At 44.3% G+C, this 21,598-nt stretch overlaps 1 pseudogene; it reads right to left on the bottom strand.

Moving 5' to 3' along the window:
• Positions 1-17,293: 17,293 nt before the first annotated feature.
• LOC110285109 (DNA repair nuclease/redox regulator APEX1 pseudogene) lies at positions 17,294-18,038 on the bottom strand (annotated as a pseudogene).
• Between the last annotated feature and the right edge of the window lie 3,560 nt (positions 18,039-21,598).

Here is a 21,598-nt window from a genome sequence, read left to right as displayed (position 1 = left end):
TTCAACTTTGAGATTTTGTTAAATCTCTTCTGGTAGATCCTAAAGAGAAGTCAAGTTGATAAGCTGGGGTGATAACTCAGTCAGTAAGGTACTTGCCTAGCATGAGGACTTCTGTTCAATTTCCAGAAACCACATTTAAAAACCAGACACAGTGAGTAACGGGTCAAAAAAGTAAAGCGGATGACACCTGAGGAACAACAGGCAAGACTGTCCTTTGGCCTCCACATGCTCCTGAGCTCACACAAGCAGAGTGTGAGCTCACACAAGCACACGCATGAGAAGCCAGGTTGAGAACCAGTTTATGGGATAGGACAGCACTGCAAACAGCACGATTCAAAAGGCCTGAAGAATAATAGCCCAAGTGTGGCTTAGCTTAACTGTGTGACTCAGAGCTCTGCTCAAAAAGGCAGAGGAGGTAGGGGTCATTGCCTTACAGTACTGTTGCATCAGATGTAGCCATGTGCTTGGTCAGAATGTAGGGAGCAGAGACCTGAGAGCTGCCAGGTACGGATAATTGGCTGGAGGTATGGCTCAGTGGCAGAGGGAGTGCTTATCTTGGGCAAGGCCCAAGGACTCAATCCCCAGCACAAAAGTATGTGAGTGTGTATGTGGGGGCAGGATGGAGGTGTGTGTGATTATAAGAGTGAACAAGAGAGAGGGGGGTGGTATGAATGACAGGGAGACAGAGTTGGTGGTGTGTGTGTGTGCGCGCACACACATATGCACATGTGAGAGAGAAGAGGGGAAGGAGAGGGAGAAAGAGAGAGAGAGAGATTAAGAAAAGAAGCATATAGCCAGCAAGAATGGCTAATCGGGTAATGTGATTACCAACAAGTGTAACAACCGGAGTTCAATGCTCAGAACCAACTCCTGCACACTGGCCTCGGACCTCCACGCATGCAGCGCATAACCTCCCTGCTTGGCCACTAGGTGGCACACACACAACCTCCAAAGACTAAGTGGATCTGACTGGTTTCCCATGCTTGAGTCCCAGCTCTGGGAGACCAAGGCAAGAGGACAGCCACAGTTTGAGGCCAACCTGGGCAACATAGTGAGTTTCAGGCCATAGAGTGAGACCTTGCATGTTTTAAAGAAATAGTTAAATCCAATCCACAGAAGATCGATGGAGTCTGCAGCTGTGTCTGCGAAGGGTGTGCATTAAACCCTGTGTTGTATGGGATTTGTGTGTCTGTGGTGCTGAGAATCAATCCAGCAGGAGTGTGTTAAGGAACAGTTTACAGCTGAGCTAAGACCCTACCCTAAGACACCACAGGATCTTGGAGGTCTAATATGTTATCCATTGTACCAAAGTAACCCCACCACTATAGGATTCACATGTGAGACGAGACTGGGAAACTAAGAATATTAATGTTCAAAATGCCCAGAATGCAATGCAAAATTAATTGGCATACTAAGAACATGGAAAATTGAAACATACACACACAATTTTGCAGATGTTGAAATTACGTGACAAGGGCCAGCAAGTCGGTTCAGACACAGGTGAAAACTGATTCCTGAGAATTACCCTCCAACCTCCACAAACATACGCGGCACGTGCACCCTCCCACTCACTACAATACCAAAACAGTAAAGTAAAATAAAGAAAAATGCCCAAAAAATAAGGCCAGTATTAAGTGGGTGGAAAGGTGGCCCTCTCAGGAAGCAGACAGAAAGGATAAAAGAGAAAAGAAAAGAAAGAAAGAAAGAAAGAAAGAAAGAAAGAAAGAAAGAAAGAAAGAAAGAAAGAAAGAAAGAAAAAAGCCCAGCACGAGGGTTGGGTTTTGTGGTCCTGAGATCTAACAAAATAGAGGGCTTTAGATAAACTGCAGGAACACTCAAACACTCACCTTCATCTCAGCCCTAACTGGGAGGTTGTATTTTTTTTAATGACACTGTTATTTATTTGTTTGCTGTTTGTTTGATGTGTATATATGTGTATGTATGTGTATGTGCACCCACATATACATGCACATGTATGTGTGCATAAGTAAATACATAAATGAAATGGTAGTGAGGAGATGAACTCGATCCTGGGACCCTGGGATGACACCGAAGGAGTTCACACTTATTCCCAGTGTGTGAGAGGTCAAGAGGAAGGGGGTGCCCTGCAGGAGAGGCCAATAGACAAAATAAGAACAGAAAACCCTCTACAGTTCCCATGAAACACATAAAACCTGCCGATTTGAGAAATTCAGCAAACCCCAAACAACATTAAATTCTTTTAGAAAAAAAATTTAATTGGGGCCAAAGTGCTTAAGACAAAAGAGACAAAACAAACAAATGAATCTCTCAGAAAGAACCAGAGAAGGTTGACTCCTTCCTTAAACCATGTGCAGAGGGCAAGACAGCAGCTCAAGAAACCTTAACACCTCATCAGAGGCCACAGCAACTGGAAGGAAGTGGAACTATGCAGTAAAAACTAGCGTGTCCAGGGTCCTGGGTACCATCTCAGTACCAAAAAGAAAAAAGACAATATTCGATATCCAACAAAAAAAATACCTTAATAATGCAGATAGAATAAAGAAAATGGAATTTGTTGAATATATATGCTCTAAAAATAAACCAAGAAGAATTTGGAATAAGATGAATGAAGAAAAGAAGAGATGAAATAAACATATGGGTAAATATATTAATGGACTGTTTTGTTTGTTTTTTTTTCTCAAGTTCTTGAAAACAAGCTGTGTGTCTAAAAACCAGTGTGTTTGTCTGGTGCCATGCTCAATGCACTACTGTAAGGCAGGCACACAGGGAACAGGACAGTGAGGACCCTGTACTATGGAGACGTTTCTCCATCCTCCAGGCTCCACACATCCATGTAGACACAAAGGTGTGTTTTGTAATGTTTAAGCCAACTTCTAAAAACAGTCTACAAGTAAATAGAGTTCCTAAAACCACAGAAGAGGGCTGAAGGATGCCTCAGTTGGCCAAGTACCTACCTCACAAACCTGAGAACCTGAGTTCAGATCCCCAGAAGCCACCCATATAATAAGCCAGGCATGGGACTGGAGAGATGATAGTCCAGCTGTTCCCAATACCGACATGGTGGCTCACAACTCCAGTTCTAGGGACCTAACACTTCTCTGAACCACTCAAGCATCAAACACATGTCTGGTTCACATACATGCATACAGACAAAATACTCATATGCATAAAATACAACAAATAACTCTGGGTCTGTTAGGCAGGCATGGTGGCCCTCGTGTAACTGCAGCACAGAGCGGGAGGAGACGGTAGTCCTAGCTTAGAGCAATAGAGGGACTTCAGGCTCGGTGATAGACCATCTCAACAAACAAACACCCTGAGGGATCAACAAGGGAAGACACTTGGCATAGACCTATGACCAAGACACACACAAATACACAGAAACCCACATATGCAAGCATGCATGCACATGCAAATACTTACAGATATGCTACATATCTATAACACAACACACATACTAAATCAATCTGCAGGTAAGTAATTGTGTAGAACTAAAACTTCAATAGATACATTGGCATGAATGTTTACAGCAGTGGTAGTCATGAGAGCTCCAAATGGAAACGACCTAAATGTCTTTTAGCCAACTACAGAACATACATACTGGGAAGGCAATGCATGTGAAAGGTGGATGGATTGTAACAAAGTCAGTTCCCTCTAATTATGCAGGATGTCACCATCAGGGGGATCTGGCTGATCCCCTTTGTATAAGGTTACCAGGGCTACAAACAAAATAACAAAATAACAACCCCCAGTGAGTGACTTAGACAATGGCAATCTATCTCACACAATCCTAAATTAAAGTATCAGGAGAGCTCTGCCTGCTGTGCGGAGACTGCTCCAGGCCTCACCCCTGACTCTTTCTTGCCTGGCTCCTTTATCTGTCACAGTTGGTATGGATGTGAGTACAGACACACACACACACACACACACACACACACACACACACACACAAGTCACCTCACTCATGTGACCAGCCGGCAAGAGACAAACAGCCTTTGAGAGTTAGGTCTCTCCTGCCACCTTGTGGGTTCCAGAGACTGACTTGAGCCATCTGCCAGCCCCAAGTTCCTACTTTTGTAAGGACATGTTGTCACTCAGTAAGGAACTATCTACTCTAAAAGCCTGATTTTAACTTGATCCCTCTCTGGAAACATTTCTTCCCAGTCCTCACATTCAAAGATAATGGACATTAAGATTTAAAAATGAACTTGGGAGGGGATATAATTCAGCCTATAAACAGGCAGGTGGGGTCTTTATGAGCTATTTCATACTACTTTGTGCAAACCTATAAATATCTCAAAATGAATTTTTAAAAGATTTCTAAATATAGAGAATGAAAAAAGGATGAGAAGGATTGAATCAATATAAAGTGTTTTCTCTGATCGCCATACACTCAGAATAGAAACTAATAACAAAAACATATCCGAGTACTTAAAAGTTATGAAACATATTTTGGCATAAACAGAGCACAATAAATTATATAACAAAATAAATCATATTGTAATTAAAACTTCTGAGGTACAAATAAGACTATTTATGGAAAGTTGTATGCCATAAATGTTTATACTAAATAAACTATATTGGCTTTTAGTTTTGGAACAGGATCTTGATATATAGTGTAGGCTGGTCTCTAGCCATGTCACCCAAGAAGGCCCTGAGCTAGTCATCCTTTCTGCCTCCGTCTCCCAGGTCCTGGGATTACAGGCATGCACCATCATTGTGGCCTTAAATGACTGTGTTCTATCTTCTCAGTAGAACAGTATCAGGATTAAGCAATATTGAAGATGGCAGACCATGGTGGTCGAGGCAGAAGGAGCTGAGAAAAGTTCAAGGCCAGGCTAGGATGCTATGTGCATGCCAACACAATTTTTCAATATTTATCTTATGTTTATATTTTAATTAAAAGAAAGTTCACATAACATAATCCTTAACAGTTTTTAAAGGGCCCACATGTCTATTCACAGCATTGCACAGCCATTTCTACCAACCCTCTAAATAATTCATCACAGAACAAAACTCTGCGGTGCAGCTGTCAAAATCACTCTGCCTGCTCGCCTCTGTCCATGGGAAGCTGGAATGCGCTGTCTGTCTCAATGGGTTCAACTACTCTGGATAGTTCAGATGAATGCAATCATACAGCCTCCATCTGTGTATGACAAGACAATAATTCTACTACAGGGACACGCCCTGTTTCCTTTGTTTTCGGCAGTACTGAGTTCTGGACCTAGGGTGTCAGTTCCCACTCTTCTGCTGAGCTACAGCCCCAGCCCTACACCCACACATCTGTGCATGGACAGCTGGGTTGTCATAATGTAGTTGTAACTACTGGCATACGATTATCTACTTGAGCTTCTGTGTTCACCTCACACCCAGGAGTGGAAGTGCTTGGTTATAGGGTCAGTCTAGGTAGTCTAGACTACTGTGTGCTACTATAACAGAACACCTGAGACTGTGTAGTGTATAATGAGTAAAAATTTATGTTCGCAGCTCTAGAGGCTGCAAAAACCCAAGACCAAGGCCCTTCACTTATCATCTTGATATAGCAACCATTGAAGGTAGGAGTCAGGGAAAGGGGCAGAGATAGACAGACAGACACACAGGCAGGCAGGGGTGGGAGGAGACAGAGGGAGAGAAACTTTTTATAAGGAACCCTCTGAGGAGATGAACGCACTCTTATGGTACAGCATGGACCCTTTTGTGAGCTCAGAGCCCAAGGAGCCTAATCTCACTGTAAGGGCTCCACCCCTTAACACCAATGCTCATCAATTAAGATTCCCATGAGTGCTTTGTGAGGGACCTTTCACACAAGTGTACTCACTGCGGCCCTGACTGACATTCCCAATGCTGAAGGAAGGTCTTTCTATGGCTTTTTGACCTTTGTGCAATTTAGTTTTTGTTGGTGTTTGCAAACGCTCTGAATATGTTTTTTTTAGAAATAAAACAAGAAATCAAGTGTTAATTTATTGTATTTATTTATTGTTGTTGTTGTTGTTTTTTTGAAACAAGGTCTCATTGTAAATCAGGCTGGCCCAAACTCATTCTGTAGCTCAGGCTGCCTCTGTATCCTGTACTTATAGCAAGCTTCCTGCCTCCTCTCTCCTCTCAAATGCTAGGATTATAGGAATGAGCCCTTAAATCTGGCTAAACAAACTATTTTTTTAAAAAAAGGTTTACTGTTTTTTGTTGTGTGTGTATGAGTGTTTTGCCTGCATGTATATATGTGTACTACCTGTGTGCCTGATGCTTGAGGGGACCAGAAGAAGGTGTTGACCTCCTGGCCGAGGTTACAGACAGTTGTGAGTTTCCATGTGGGTGTTGGGAACCAGATGCACGACCTTTGGAAGAGCAGCCAGTGTTCTTAACTAATGATCTATCTCTCCAGCCCCTAAAGAAATCAATTTTAAAGGGCAAAAATTATGACTAGGTATAAGAGGAAATGGCTGTTGTCGTGACCCCTGAAGACCTTGATATTCTGGTTCCTGAAATCTGTGAATACATTGCTTAACTGAGCAAGGGGACCTGGCAGATGACCAAGGATCCTAAATTACGCAGGACTGATGGACTCACAAGGACCCTCCACAAGATGAATCCAGAGGGCAAAATCAGCAAAGGAGACATGAAGGTGGAGAATAGAGATCCAAAACAAAGCCATAGAGACCGACACAGAGAAAGGCCTGAAGATGCTGACCTTGGTGGACAGCCATGAGCCCAGGGAAACATGTACTTCTACCCAAGGGAAAGCTGAGAAAGCAGACTCTGCCATAGACTCTCTGGAAGCCTGGCCTTGGTCTTAGAACTTGTGATTTCCACGTGACTGACTCTCAGTGCTCTCAACCACGGAGTTGTGACTTCTAGTTTGTTAAAGCAACAACAAGAAACTAATACAAACATAAACGTACTTCTTCAAGAACAGTGATTCTCAACCTTCATAATCCTATGGCTTTTTAATACAGTTCCTTATGTTGTATTAACCCCCAACCATAAAATTATTTTTGTTACTACTTCATAACTGCAATTTTGCTACTGTTATAAATTACAATGTAAATATCTGATATGCAGGATATCTGGTACGTGGCTCCAGTGGAAGGGTTGTTTGGCCCCCAAAGGGGTCCCCACTCAAGGCTGAGAGGGCTACTCTAGAACAGAAGGCAGTCCATTAGCCTCCTCATGGGTGATTTTTTTCTCAAGAGACACAACTGAACCCTGTGTGTCTTCTGACTCCCCGACGGGGAACAGGAACCACAAAGTATAAAGCATCATTGTGCCCTGAGTGTGAACAGTGTTAGTGGCAAAGGAACCCACTTCTGGAGGAATGCTAGGCTTGGTGGCTCACATCTGTCATCCCAGAGCATGCAAGGCTGAGCTAGGAGAACCATCCTAACTTTGCAGACTAGGCTACATAGAAGTTCCAGGTCGATCTGGGCTACAGAATGAGACAATGCCTCCTGCAAAGATAAATAAGTAAACAACAGTAAGATAGCCATCTTCTCAGCACAGCTGAGCTTGGGTTCTTGTTAGGTCCTTACACGTGTCAGGCAGGCTTTGGATAGCGTGTAAAAGAGCAGGGAAACCGTTGCCTTTCACAGGTGACGAGCTGCAGAATCCAAGCACCTCCATAGTTATTCCCACCAGTGGGAACGGCATTCACACAAGCAAAACATTCATACAGTAAAAATGAATTTAAAAAATTAAAAACACCTTACACCTCATAGTTTTTGTATTTTAACTTTAATTATCTATCTATCATTTAGTTAGTTAGTTAGTTAGTTAGCTAGTTATTTTAGGGGCAGTCAAGATAGGTCTTGCCGTGTAGGCCTAGCTGGATTGGAACTCAGTATGTAACCCAGGATGGCTTCAAAAGCTGAGCAATCCTCCTGCCTCACGATCCCAGTTGCTGAGATTACAGGTATAAGTTCAGGCTGCCTGGCTTCACACAGAACGTAAACACAGCAAATGCATGGGGAATGGAGGGTCCGATTCATGGGCACACAGCAGGTCTGATGTCTGGTAGTCTGTCTGTCTCCCTGCTTCTGACCTGCTTCGTGTTCTCACAAAGCAGAAATGGTCAAGGTAGTCCATCCTGGCCTCTCACAATCTAATTCCTTCCTAAAGACCCCATTGGATAGTGTCTACCCAATACTGTCCCAGAGGGAATCAGGTTCTAACATACAAAGTTTGGGATGATGTCAACCTTTAGAGCATAGCAGGAATGAGAGTACAAGACATAGGAGACCTGTTCCCTAGGATGTGAGATTCTGTTATTAATAAGAATAATAGGGGTGGGAGGAGAAACTCAGTGGTCAAAAGTACTGGCAGCTCTTCTAGATGACATGGGTTCAACTCCTTCAACCCACGTAATGGTTCACAACCATCTGTAACTCCAGCTCTGGAGTGTCCATAGGCGCCCAGCACTCACATGGTGCACAGACACACACTCAGGCAAAATACTCATATACATAAAGTAAAATAAATAAATCTATGTTATCAATAAGCATACTACTGAGAGCATAGCAAACTTTTCTGTCACTGTGATGAAACATCATGGCAGGACAGCAGAGCAGCAGGTGGCAGGGACAGTGGCCAGAGCAGGTGGCTGAGAGCTTAATGTTTGAACTCCAAGCAGGAAGCAGAGTGAACTGTAAGTAACCAGGGGGTTTTCTCTCTCAAAGCTTGCCCCTAGTGACACACTTCCTCCAGCAAGTCTGCGTCACCTAGCCCCTTTCCAAATACCTTCATCAACTGAGACCAAGTGTTCAAATGCCCAACACAGTGATGGACATCTCCCATCTCCCATCTCCCATCAAGCCACCGCAGCTGGGGAGATAGCCATCAGGAGATGCTTGCCTAGTGTGTATGAAGCCGTGAGTTTGATCCCCAGCACCACTTCATGTGGTGTTATATATCTCTGCTACATCAAAAGTTCAACTTCAACCTGGGTTACACAAGACCCTGCCTCAAAAAGGAAATGAGCTTCCATCCAGTCCCTGCTGCTGCACATTGGGACTTTGATAATGCAGACCATCTCACTTGCAGGCTTGAAGTTGGCATTGGATTTTTCCACTCTCAGCTCAATTTGTGAGCCTTGATGTGATCTAAGGCATTCAATTGTTTCATCCCCCAAGGTGCAGTGATTGGTTCAGGGTCAGGCACCCAATGCAGTCTGAGCCAACCACATGTGACTTTTCCTAAGCCAGTGGTTTGAAAGACCACAGCCCATGACCAAACATAGTTTAATCAGAAGATAGGCCAATATGTCCATGAAGCAAAAATATATACTCTCTTCTTTGCAACTTTTTACAAGATAGGGAAAGGAAATGCTCTTGAGAAGGAAAGAAAAGGTGTGGGGGAAGGAGGGGGGAGAGAGCTGTGTCTCCTTATGTAGTATTGACTGGAACTTGCTATGTGGACCAGGTTGGCCTTGATCTCCAGTTCAAGGCTTCCTGACTCTGCCTTCCTGAGATTACAGGAGTCTTTTCAAAAGGTCATTAGTAAGCCCTCATGGCCACACATAGCTGTAAATCCAGTACTCTGGATGCCGAGGCAGGAAAATAGCTGCAAGTTAGACTGAGCTACATCAAGTCCAGTGTGGGCTGTGTAATGAGACTGTCTCAAAAAACAAAACCAAGCCCCTCATTGGCAGAGTGCCTGTCAAGCACACTGAAACCCCCGGTTTCCATCCCCAGCAACACAAAATCAAGGTGCTTCGTTACAGGCTTGAGTCATCAAACCTGGCAGTCAGGAGAATGGAAAGTCAAGGTCATCTTCAGCTTTATAGTGAGTTTCAGGCTTGTCTCAACTACATGCTACATGCGATTCTATCTCCTGTGTGTGTGTGTGTGTGTGTGTGTGTGTGTGGTGTCTTCCTTTTTTTATTGTAGTAAACCAGAGTGAACGCAGGGCTTCTCAGTGGTTAGAAGAAGAGGACCCAAGTTCAGTTCCCAGCACCCATGTGAGGCAATTCACAACCAGCGATAATCTACCTCTGATGCCCTCCCTCTTCTGGTCTCCTCAGGTGCCTACACACACTTGGTGCCCAAACATACACCCAGCCACAGACACATATACATAAAATAAATAATGAAATAAATCTTTCTTTTTTTCATTTTAAATGCACATATTGGACATAAAATTTACCATTTTTTGATCATTAGTATACAACACCGTGGCGTCAGAAACAGTCACATTGCATGTAACCTTCATCATGAACGATCTCAGAATTCTTCATTACATCAAACTGAAACTATGTAGCTATTGAGTGACAGTTACCCCTACCACAGCTCCGGACAGCCTTGGTTTCTCACTTTCTTTCTCTGAATGTGCCTATTCTAGGCATTCATGTAAGAGGACTCGTTGAATAACATTCATTTTGTGACTATTTTATTTAGCCTAACACTAGGGGGGAGTTAATCAATGTGTCCAAATTTCATTTTTTTTTTGCAGTGCTTAATAATATTCTATAACAAGTGTACAATTACACCTCATAGATCCATTCATTTGTGGATGATGAATTCGGGTTGTTTCCACCTTTTGGTCACTGAAAACAATGTTGCTTTCAAACTGTGCCTGTTTTGTTTTGTTTTAACTATTCTGAGTATGTACACAGATTAGTAGAACAAATGCCATTTCTGTCTTTAATTTGTTTGCAAAGTGATCATACTGTGTTTTGTAGTGGCTGCCACATTTTAAACTCCTCCTAGCAGCTTCAAGAGTTCTGATTCCCCTGCATGCTTCCCAGTTGTTATTTTCCATCCCTGTTTTTAGTGACCATCCTAATAGATATGCAGCGACATCTACTTTGATTTTAATTTTTATTTCCCCAGTAATCCATCAATTCCCAACTACAACTGTACAGCAATTAAAAAGAATGAGATTGGCAGCTGTAACAGTGGAGTTAAGACAAGTGAGTTCAGAAAATGCCTGTGATTACCTGGCCTTGAGACTAACATTTGCACCACATTCCTAAGTCAGGCACATTTTGCATGCAATTGTTAATAAGGTTAAAGTTTGGGAGAGTCCCTCCTGGTTAAAGGAAGACAAAAGAGGGAGGATACCAGGGCCTGGTGAGAGCAGAATTCGAATTCAGGATGAGAATCTAGGGCAGGCATACCTAGCAGCTGAGCAAACTCAGAGACAATAGACAATAGACAATCTGACCCGAATTGCCTATCTAAAATTTAAATTCTGAGGTAAAGACTTTCCGGCATCAGAGGCACACCAGTTTCTAGCCCCTGAAAATCAGATATGATTTCAGAGTGGAACAGACACAATGAATAATGGGAACCTCCCGCATATTTGAGTAAGAAATTGATAGTGGGAACAATGTCAGAGGAATGTAATCTCTGCTGTAAGTGAGTGCCCCTGTCTTGAGGTCAGAGATTTGAGTTCTAACCTCCACAGGGACACCAACTGTGACCTTAAGTAATTGTCTTGGCTTTACTAACCCCATCTCCTCCTATAAACTAGTCATTACATTCCACTCTCTCAACAAATAGCAACTGGGTACCTACAGTGTGCCAGGCCCAGTATGATTTCTAAAGAGTATAGACACAGTCTCTATCATGGAGTTAAAACTGGAAAGAGAATCAGTAAATCTATACAGGTATAAGTTAATTAAAACTTTCAGGCTGGGGCTGGAGCTCAGGTAGTATGCATTAGCATTCATGAAAGCCTGGGTTCCCTAAGCCAGGAGTCTGCCTGGTGACTGCCTGTAATCCCAGCACCCAGGAGATGAGAACAGGAGAGCCAGGTGCTCAGCATCATCCTCGGCAGTATAGCAAGTTCAAGGCCAGCCTGGGCTACATGAAATCCTGTCTCAAAATAAATACATAAGAAGGTAGGACGATGCCGGGCAGTGGTGGTGCACGCCTTTAATCCCAGCACACGGGAGGAAGAGGCAGGCAGATTTCTGAGTTCAAGGCCAGCCTGGTCTACGAGTGAGTTCTAGGACAGCCAGGGCTACACAGAGAAACCCTGTCTCGAAACAACAACAAAAACAACAAAAAGGTAGGGAGATGACTTGGTGCTTACTATGAAAGTCAAAAGATCCAAGTTCAAATCCCAAGCTCCCAAATAAAAACTGGGGGTGATCATGTGTGACTGTGACACCTAAAATAAGGAGTGAGTTATAGAGGAAATACAGAATGTACACACATAGCAGCGATCAAACAAATAGAACGAGGCTTTATACAACTGTAGACGGGCAGCATAGAGAAGAGGATAAGAAGAGGGATGTGTTAGGGCCAGAGGGTGATGCAGGGTCGTGAGTGCCTTTCTGAGGAAGTTCCAGGAAACTTCTAAGGATGCCCAGAAGCCACCAAAGAGAGGGGCTTCTCACCAGAGCCCAGCAGAGGAGGCCGAGAAGAACCTGCAAAGTGAAGGGTTGGACAAGCCAGGGAGAGAGGGCCCAAGACAAGAGGTCAACACTGCGCAACACTGCCACTACGATGGAGACTAGCGTATGGTGTGCCTTCAGTGAGGCACAGGACCAGAGCAGCTTCAGGAATATGTGGGATATAGAAGCAGGACTGCCATTACTGTCACAGAAGATACCCAAGGGGCACAAGGGAACTCTAGATGTTTCCTCAAAAGCCACCAGGAGCAAGTAGAGAGTGCCCCTAGAGCGGACAGGGCCAAAACAAGGAAGATAAACACCAGCTCAGCACCTCACCCCAATGACTTCTCTCCCCACCCCCCAGGTGTGTGTGTGTGTGTGTGTGTGTGTGTGTGTGTGTGTGTGTGTATTCTGAGGTCAGAGAACAACCAATAACTTTCAGGAGTCTCTTCTTCCTCCATGTGGGTCCCAGAGAATTAAATCAGATCAGCAGCCAGCACCTTCACCAGCTAAGCCATCTCTGGGCTCTAGCTTTGGGGTTCCTATTCTTACAGAGGCCCGAGCTGTGAGTGCATTTGAAATCCCAGCAAGGTATAACTGAAAGTGCCTTGGACAACCCTTGTGGAGTCCCCTTGCCCTTCATGCCACCAGAACACCTTTATTTCCCAGGTGAAGGAAGTGGGGTGATGGCTGGCCAGTCAGAGAGGAAAGGAGGCCAAAGGTCACTGGAGCCTGGGCCTTATCTGGGGTGATTAACTGCCATCTGTGTGTCACCTCCTTGCCAGACTGTCCTTTCCTCACACTTTGGATTGACAGGCCTGAGGGTGGGTGTGGGGCACAGGGGACAAGCAAGAGACTGTAGAGTTCCTTCAGCAGGGAGCCAGGATGACAGACACCTCATCGACCTTGGGGCATTACTAGAGGACCACGGACAACCCCTATTCCCAAGAGAAGGCCTCAAATCTGGAACATAGAACCGGAGGCCTATCATTAGTCTAAACCAGGAAGGCTTGCCACTCCCAGCTACTTCCCCTCACACACTGGCCCTATTGTTGATGAACAAGTTGGCTGCTTCTCTAAAGTGGCTAAAATTTGGCCCAGCTTCCAAGGCTTTTCCTGGTCAGATCAGGTGACGATTCTAGGAGACGTTTGGAGAAGGAGAGGATCACCTGCTTCCAGCAGGTGAGACTAAATCCATTTAACAGACCGGTTGCTGCCAGTTTACAAATAAAACACAGGCCATGAAAGCTGCCTTTGTTCCCTGGAAGCGGCCTTCCCCCCGCGCTGAGGGCTGAGGTTAGATTAGCAATTTGTCCTTTGTGAAAGGCTTACCTCATTGTTTTAATGTTTATTTATCAATTTGCATCTTCTAGCAGTTTCGACCCAGCTCTGGGGGCCCACTTCCCCCACATCTCGCTGCTCATTTTACCTCGGGTGGCAGGGACCCAAACCAAGACTCGGACCTGAACCTCCTGCAAATCGGCCCTCAACTTCTCTTTCTGCACGGGTTCAAGCTCTTTGGCTTTCGCCTGGCTGAGGCACAGAATAGGAAGCCCGGTCCAGGAAGGAAAGATGGCTCCACCAGATGAAAGGGATCTTTTTCATCTGAGATTTCTAACACAAAACTGCCCTCAGAGCCGGGCGTGGTGGCGCACGTCTTTAATCCCAGCACTCGGGAGGCAGATGTCTTAAGCATCTCACTGTACACAGGAACTGTACCATCCCAACTCCCTCACCTGGGGTATTTTTTGCTTAAGGATATCTTGTATACCTTTCAGGTTAAAAATAAAATCATAGAGCCTGGGGAGATGGTTCAGAGGGTAGACATCCTTGCTCTGCAAGCACGAAGACCTGAAATTGAATCTCCCAGGCACACATAAAAAGCTCTCGACATGCCTGTGAGTATGCCTGTGATTCTAGCACTGGGAACCCAGATACAGTTCCCAAGAGCTGATCCACCAGCCAGCTTCAGGCTCAGAGAGAGACCCTCTCTCAAGCAAAAGCCTCATACACACACACACACACACAGCCTCTCCCACTCCCTACTCCCCTACTCCCTCATGCCCCCACTCCCCACCCCTGAGACAGGGTTTCTTTGTATAGCCCTGGCTGTCCTAGAACTTGCTCTGTAGACTAACTAAGCCTCCAACTCAGAGATCTGCCTCTCTCTGCCTTCCAAGCGCTGGGACTGAAGGTGTGAGCCACCAAGGTTTGTTTTGTTTTTGAGACTGTGTCTCAGATAGTTCAGGCTAGCCAGGAACCCTGTAAATATGTGAAAATGATCTTAAACCAATCCTCCTGGCTCTCCTTTCCAAGTGCTGGGATTACAGGTGCTTACTACCACCACGCCAAACCAAGAAAGCCACGAAGAAATGTTTTAGGACTTGACTAGACCTAAGACTATATATAGTTCAGTGGTAGATCATTTACCTAGCAGGCACAAAGCCCTGCGCTCAACTTTTAGTATGGCAAATTAATTAACAAAAATAACATAAAAATGAGAAATCTTGGGCGTTGGCTATAGGTTGCCTGGTGTGTACAAGTCTCCCCAACTCTGATTCCTGCACTTCAGAATAAAATTATGCAGGCTTGGCAGAGTTGTGTATACTTCCCAGCACTCAAGAGGCAGAGAAAGAAAATTTCTGAGTTCGAAGCCAGCCTGGTCTATGGAATGTATTCCAGAAGCTAGGGCAACACAGAGAGACCTAGTCTCAAAAAAAAAAAATTTTTTTTTAAATCAAATTAAAACCCAATTTCCACCAATGTGGTTGGTTCACAGCTGTTTCTCAGCACTGGAGGCAGAGGCAGGAGGATTAGGGGCTGAAAGTCATTTCTGAAGTGGATTCCAGACCAGCCTGGACTGGTCAAGCCCTGTTGTAAAAGTAAATAAATCAATGACTTCAAACACTCACCATACGTAGCTCATCAGTTGTCACAAGTAGATCACATGACAGAGGTGTTGACCAGGATCATGTGGGTCAAAGGAAATGGGGCATATGAAGACTCTGGTGCCTGTTTCTCAGTGTTGCTAAGAACCCCAAACTCGTGTGTGTGTGTGTGTGTGTGTGTGTGTGTGTGTGTGTGTGTGTGCTCGCACACGCACGTACGTGCATGTGTGAATGTGTATGTGTGCTCTTGGGGGCAGGGTTGCTTAAGGCTGGAGCCAGACACTGGGTTCCTACTGAAAGCTCACACATTTTATACATTTAAAAAATTTTCTTCCACATGTGACACATCTTGTGTTGTTTCCCCGCCCCACCCCCCAGAGAGGCTAAAATGATATTCTAGGCTTGCTTGATACAGAAAAAAAAAAAAAATCTAGTATCAGAGTTATTTATTTATTTATTTATTTATTTTGAAAGTAGAACTTTTTTTTAACTTGGATTATTCAGAACGTTTCTTAAAACTTGAATTATTCAAAGGAAATCAGAAGTTTGGTTTAATGCATAAAACGGAGTGGGGACACATACAAAAATCTTGGGCCTAAGGACACGTAAAGGAGAGATAGGAGGACTACAGTGGAGTTTTCTACAAAGTTACTGAAGGTTTGCTGGGGGAGACAAGGCTGTTTCACCAGCATAAGTGACTTCAGGAGGAGTGTCATAGGCTAGGAAAAGGGTCCGGGCACAGCAATCACTGCAGAGAGCCTTCGGAGCCTCAGACCTTCGGAGCTTCAGAGCTGATCTTGCTGTCCCACAATGCAGGTAAAAGAGAGTGAGGCAGATGACAAAAGCAATTGTTGGGGCCCAAACCACACAAACCACACAAATGCCAATCACAGTCAGACAGAGATAGTTTATTGAGCGCATACCCTAAAACTGATTGGACAGGGCTGAAGCTCAGAACTTGGGGCCTGAGGCTACAACCCTAAGCATTTCCCATGGCTGGTTTTTCAAGGAAAAAACACAATGAGCTCATGCACAGGTACTGCTCAGTGCTGCTCAGTGGTCAGCTCATACTCAAACTATTTTAAATATAAAAGTTCATACTGACCTTTAATTTGTTGGGTTCTATAGAAAGCTTTGTGCAATTTCTTAAGATTAACAAACTTCTTACAGAATATAACAGAATTTGCCTTACAGAAGCTTTGCAATTTTATGAGGTCCCATTTGTCAATTCTTGATCTTACAGCACAAACCATTGCTATTCTGTTTAGGAATTTTTCCCCTGTGCCCGTATCTTCGAGGCTTCTCCCCCCACTTTCTCCTCTATTAATTTCAGTGTCTCTGGTCTTATGTGGAGGTCTTTGATCCACTTAGACTTGAGCTTCAATAAGCTGGAGTGGGGGCTGGTGAGATGGCTCAGTGGGTAAGAGCACCTGACTGCTCTTCCGAAGATGTGGAGTTCAAATCCCAGCAACCACATGGTGGCTCACAACCATCCGTAACGAGATCTGACTCCCTCTTCTGGAGTGTCTGAAGACAGCTACAGTGTACTTACATATAATAAATAAATAAATCTTAAAAAAAAAACTGAAAAGCTTTTAAAAAAATAAAAGAAGCGGGAGTGGGTGGGTAGGGGAGGAGGAGGGGGGGGATATAGGGAACTTTCGGAATAGCATTTGAAATGTATATAAAGAAAATAATAAAAATAAATTTAAAAAGAATATAACAGAATATGTGATCAGCATGACCTTGCTCTGGGTTAAGTTATTTTTCTATGTCAATGACTGGCAGGCATATTACAGCAACAATATGAAGTAGCTAGCAGGCATGGAACAAAATGGCTACAGCTATGCTAGGCGGGCAGACCCCAACACTAGCAATCAAGGTGCCAACCAACATTTTTTAAAGTGTATTTATTATGTACACAGTGTTCTGCCTCATATATGCCTACACACCAGAAGAGGGCACCAGTTCTCATCACAGATGGTTGTAAGCCACCATGTGGTTGCTGGGAATTGAACTCAGGACTTCTGGAAGAGCAGCCAGTGTTCTCAACCTCTGAGCCATCTCTTCAGCTCCCAGTCAAGCAACATTCTTAGACAACATTCATTGTGTAAGTCCCAAAGTGCACAGTGTTGGGGTACAGAGGAAGCTGCCAGCCAGTGGTACATCCTATAGCAATTCCCCAAGCAATTCTCATCCTTCTTGTTTCCTTTGTGGTTATGAAGGTCAATTTCTTTAGGAGCCATCCTAAGATCCCCACAAAGCTCAAGAGGCTTGCGGGAAGCCAAGTTCCTCAGAAATTTTCAAAAGGGTCCATCTCAATGCTGGCTGCACTCCGGTCTTCTTAGAAACCTGCTACACTGGAAACACTAGCAGCTAGTAGGACAAGGAGACAAATTCAGTCACAATCACCCTCCTTCTCTTCATGCTCTTCCTCACCAATGCCGTAAGAGGCTTCAAGAGAGACTGGTGGAAAAGCAGACTCATGCCAACATGAGCTCCTTTGGTGAAACAGAGCAGTCCAGGCACCTCTTGGGGCTCAGCAGGGAGTTGGTTCTCTGAACTTCTAGTCCCATGGAGCTACAAGATATCTGGTGCTTCCTCCTTTAGCTAGTTTAAACTTTTCTTCTTAATCCAGCCTGGAAGCCCATCCACCTTTCAGTAGTGGCAGGTTTGCCACAGGAGGAGGTTTTCTGGCCTGGTGCAGCAAGGACAGGGCCCTCCCCTGCAGCCTTTCTCAGTTCTCTTTGCTCACACCTACACTTCATTGTCTCTGGTTCCAACCTGGGTTCTTCCCTGTCTTCTTCAGCTGCTTCCTTCTCCCCAGGCTTTGACATCCCTGTGATAAAAGAACTTGGGCTCCTAGAGCACAGAAGCAGTGTTTTACTGTCTTGCCTTTAGATCATGAGAAGTCACAGACAGGGAGAGGAAGCCAGCCTCCTCCTTCAGTGGTTTGCACACCATACCGGACTGCTGTTTCTTTGTTCCCAGGCCATGGGCATCACATGAGATCCACAGATCTTTGCTCCACTAGGCCCTTTAGCCAATAAGGTCATTGGATCCTCTACAACAAACTTATAATTGAGTCATAGCACATTTTATCAGGTGAGCCAGCAACCTTCACTCTATTTATTTATATATTTATTGAAACAGGGTCTCATGTAGCACAGACTAACCTCAGACTTAATATGCAATGAATTCTAACCTTGAACTATTAATCTCTATGTTTCTACCTCCTGAGTGCTGGGTTTATACTGGCTTTAATTTTATTTTTTCAGCTTCTAGGCTACTGGATGGACCTGTTGCAGAAGTAACTTAAAAGTAAAGACATTGTACCCATCAAGACTGCTCTCCAAATCAGCCCCAGCACCTGACCGTCTTGCCTTCCAGAGACTTTTGTAGGCAGCCAGCCATTCCGACAACCTGGAAAGTTCTGCCACAGATAGTCACTTAACAGAGGTTTCCATGAGTTGTTGGCAAGGTATTTTACAAGGCATAAAGGGAGGCAAGGGGTGAAGGATACACAGGAAAAAGAATAGAGAAAAGTGAACTAAGAAGAAATTCTGTGGGAAGCCACATGTGCTGTTGCAGGGTGGCACAGCTACTGCTGGCCACCACGCATAAGTTTGGGCAAACAACCAATGCGTACTTATGCAGTAAAGTTTTTCGTCAAAACACTACCTGGCCCGGGCATGATAATGAGGAAGTACTGAGAGAATAACCAATCAGATGTGAGACATGCAAATGAGGTATGTTAATGAGGTTTTGTGAGGTACTGAGAGAGAATAACCAATCTGATGAGGAACATGCAAATGAGGTAGAATGCACAACCAATCCGGGTGTGAGACACGCCTCTCCTAGGCCTATATAAGCAGCACCAGTTCTGGGCTTGGGTGTCTTCGCCTACAATCAAGCTCTCCCAATAAACGTGTGCAGAAGGATCCTGTTGCAGCGTCGTTCTTGCTGCTGAGTTGGACATGCGCAAGAAAATTCCGTTCTTTTTCTTCTTCAAATACTTTCATAAAAGTTAATATTGTGGAAGCACATCCTTCAGGCAAACCCCTCCCACACCTTCTACCCTTCCCTACCCACTCCTTCTATTTATGGGAGGACTTAGAGACAACTCATTTGTGTGCTAATGACTGCATCCAGGGGTGGGAGTTCTAGCCTCCTTAGTGGAATGACCTGAGTTACTGAGCCTTGGGGCTCTTTCTGTTGGGTTTGGCTTGCTTTGGCTTGCTTTGCTTTATTTAGAGACAATGTCTTCTTGATATATAATTAAATCTGGCCTATACTGGAACTTGAATTGTAGCCCAGGCTGACTTCAAGTTCATGATTCTACTGCCTCAGCCATGAGCCACCCACCACACGCAGTTTCTTTGTTGTGTGTTTTTGTACTGCTAAGGATTGAATCATTATGAAATGGGGATGTTACTGGGAAAGAAGAGACATTGACAAATGGGAAAGAAGCTGAAGTTCTGCTGGGGCAGCTTCTAACTGAGCCAGGATCTTCTGCTGTAATGGAATACCTTCAAGAATATTTGCTTGCTAGTTTGTTTATTGAAATAAGGTCTTGTTATGTATCCCAGGCTGACCTAGAACTTGTGGCAACTCTCCTTCTTTGGCTTTTTTCCAACTCATACCCCCTGCCTTCCAAAGGAGCATTGTGGCATAATCCAATGATTCACTAAGTTGAATCTGAAAATTAATTGGGCATCATTTTTTCTTTAGTTTCTGAAGGTTAGCATGAAGATCACATTTCATGTCTTATGTGAGGTCTTTTCTCCAAGGTTAGTGAGAAAGACATCAGGCTCCCTTCCTACTGGGTTCCTTTCTCTCTTGTGGTCAGTACTGAAGACTCCAGATTACAGAACTCACTGCTGAAGAGAATTGCTCCTTGCTTTGCTATTACAAAATGATCAGCCCACAGCTGCCTGAGCCTGTTGGGGGCTTACTGAGTTCCCAGGATAACTAGATTTTAGATTGAGCAGCTTTTCCTGGGGGACAGTTTGAATCCATGAAGTATTAGAAGTCTAAACTAAATGAGCAAAATATAAAACAATGAAGTGCTCTTACACATTCATTTCAAGATTTCTGTAACTTTTGTCCATTAAGATGAAAAGAGACAAGGTTCAATACTCAAACTCTAATTTGGCCTAGACCCTCAGTCAGTGGTACTTACTTCGAGACGCCCTTGAGTGAGAGAGACACCAATACTCAGATCAATGCAAAAGCAAGAGGTTTCTTTTCCAGCACACCAGGGTTGACCTTCAATGAGTCCCTCAAGGCGAGTGACTAGAAGGCGACCCCAAATGGCTATTACAAGCAGTTTTTATACTTTTAGGGACACATTACATCAGAAAGGTTGCAGTTTAAACTTATTGGCTGAGAATATTGACCTTTAAATCTATTGGTTAGCAGGCATGGGCAGATCATGAAATGAATTTGAACTCTATCTGGGACTTTCCAGAGGGACAGGTGACTATCAGTCAGTACATTCTGTGGTTTTTCTCAGGAATGTTCCTGCTCCTCCTGAGAACTGGATGGAGAATGGAATTTGGCCTACCCTTGACCCCAGGTGGGACAGGGAAGCTTTAAGGAGGGTGTGGGACTGGAAAAAGCCCTTAGGGTCCCTCAGCCTCCAATCTTCTTTCTTTAATCAAGTGTAATCTTTATGCTTTGTGTCTGAGTTGAGTTTTAGAATTTTCCAGAAGGAGTCTGAATTCAGTTCTACAGAACTGATACTACCACCAGTATCAATTCTTTCTAAAAACCATGGTTTCTCTGTGGGAATAAACAACAGTCTCCCTGTCCTCTAGCACAGGCAGACAGCAGAAAGGCCTCCTTCTATCCCCATCCCACTTCCCCTCTAGTTTAATAACATGGCAGAGGCACAGTTGAGCAGAGGCCATGATTCAGGCTTTCCTGGAGACTCAAGGCCTTGTTAAGGCTGCCTGAAAGCACTCTCCCTTCCTGCCACCAAGGCTGGCATTCTTTCACAGTTTCACAGCTGACCCTGATGCACACATTAATTTATTTTTCCTGAATCCAAATTGTTAAAATATTCCAGGGTCAGGATCCTTGCTATTTCCAAGCCAATCGTTCCCCTTTACATTCCCCAGGGGTCATCTGGAGAACTTAACTCCTTTGGCTGTTTTTAAACCAGCTGACTCAATAGAACCACAACTCTGTGTATGTGCATGACATGAATGTGTGAGTGCTTGTGAGTGTGTGTATGCATGCATGCATGTGTATGTATGTGAGCTATGGCATGCAAGTGGAAGTCAGGGAAGACAATTCTCAATTCCTACCAGGTAGGTCTCCTGAATCCACTCAGGTCCCCTCGTTTGGTGGCAAGTACCCTTACCTGCTGAGCTGGCCTCTCCAATCCCCTCAC

This window comes from Mus caroli, unplaced genomic scaffold (assembly GCF_978045245.1).
Source record: "Mus caroli unplaced genomic scaffold, Mus_caroli_1 scaffold_19, whole genome shotgun sequence".
NCBI lineage: Eukaryota > Metazoa > Chordata > Mammalia > Rodentia > Muridae > Mus > Mus caroli.
This window is presented reverse-complemented; position numbering and strand designations above follow the sequence as displayed.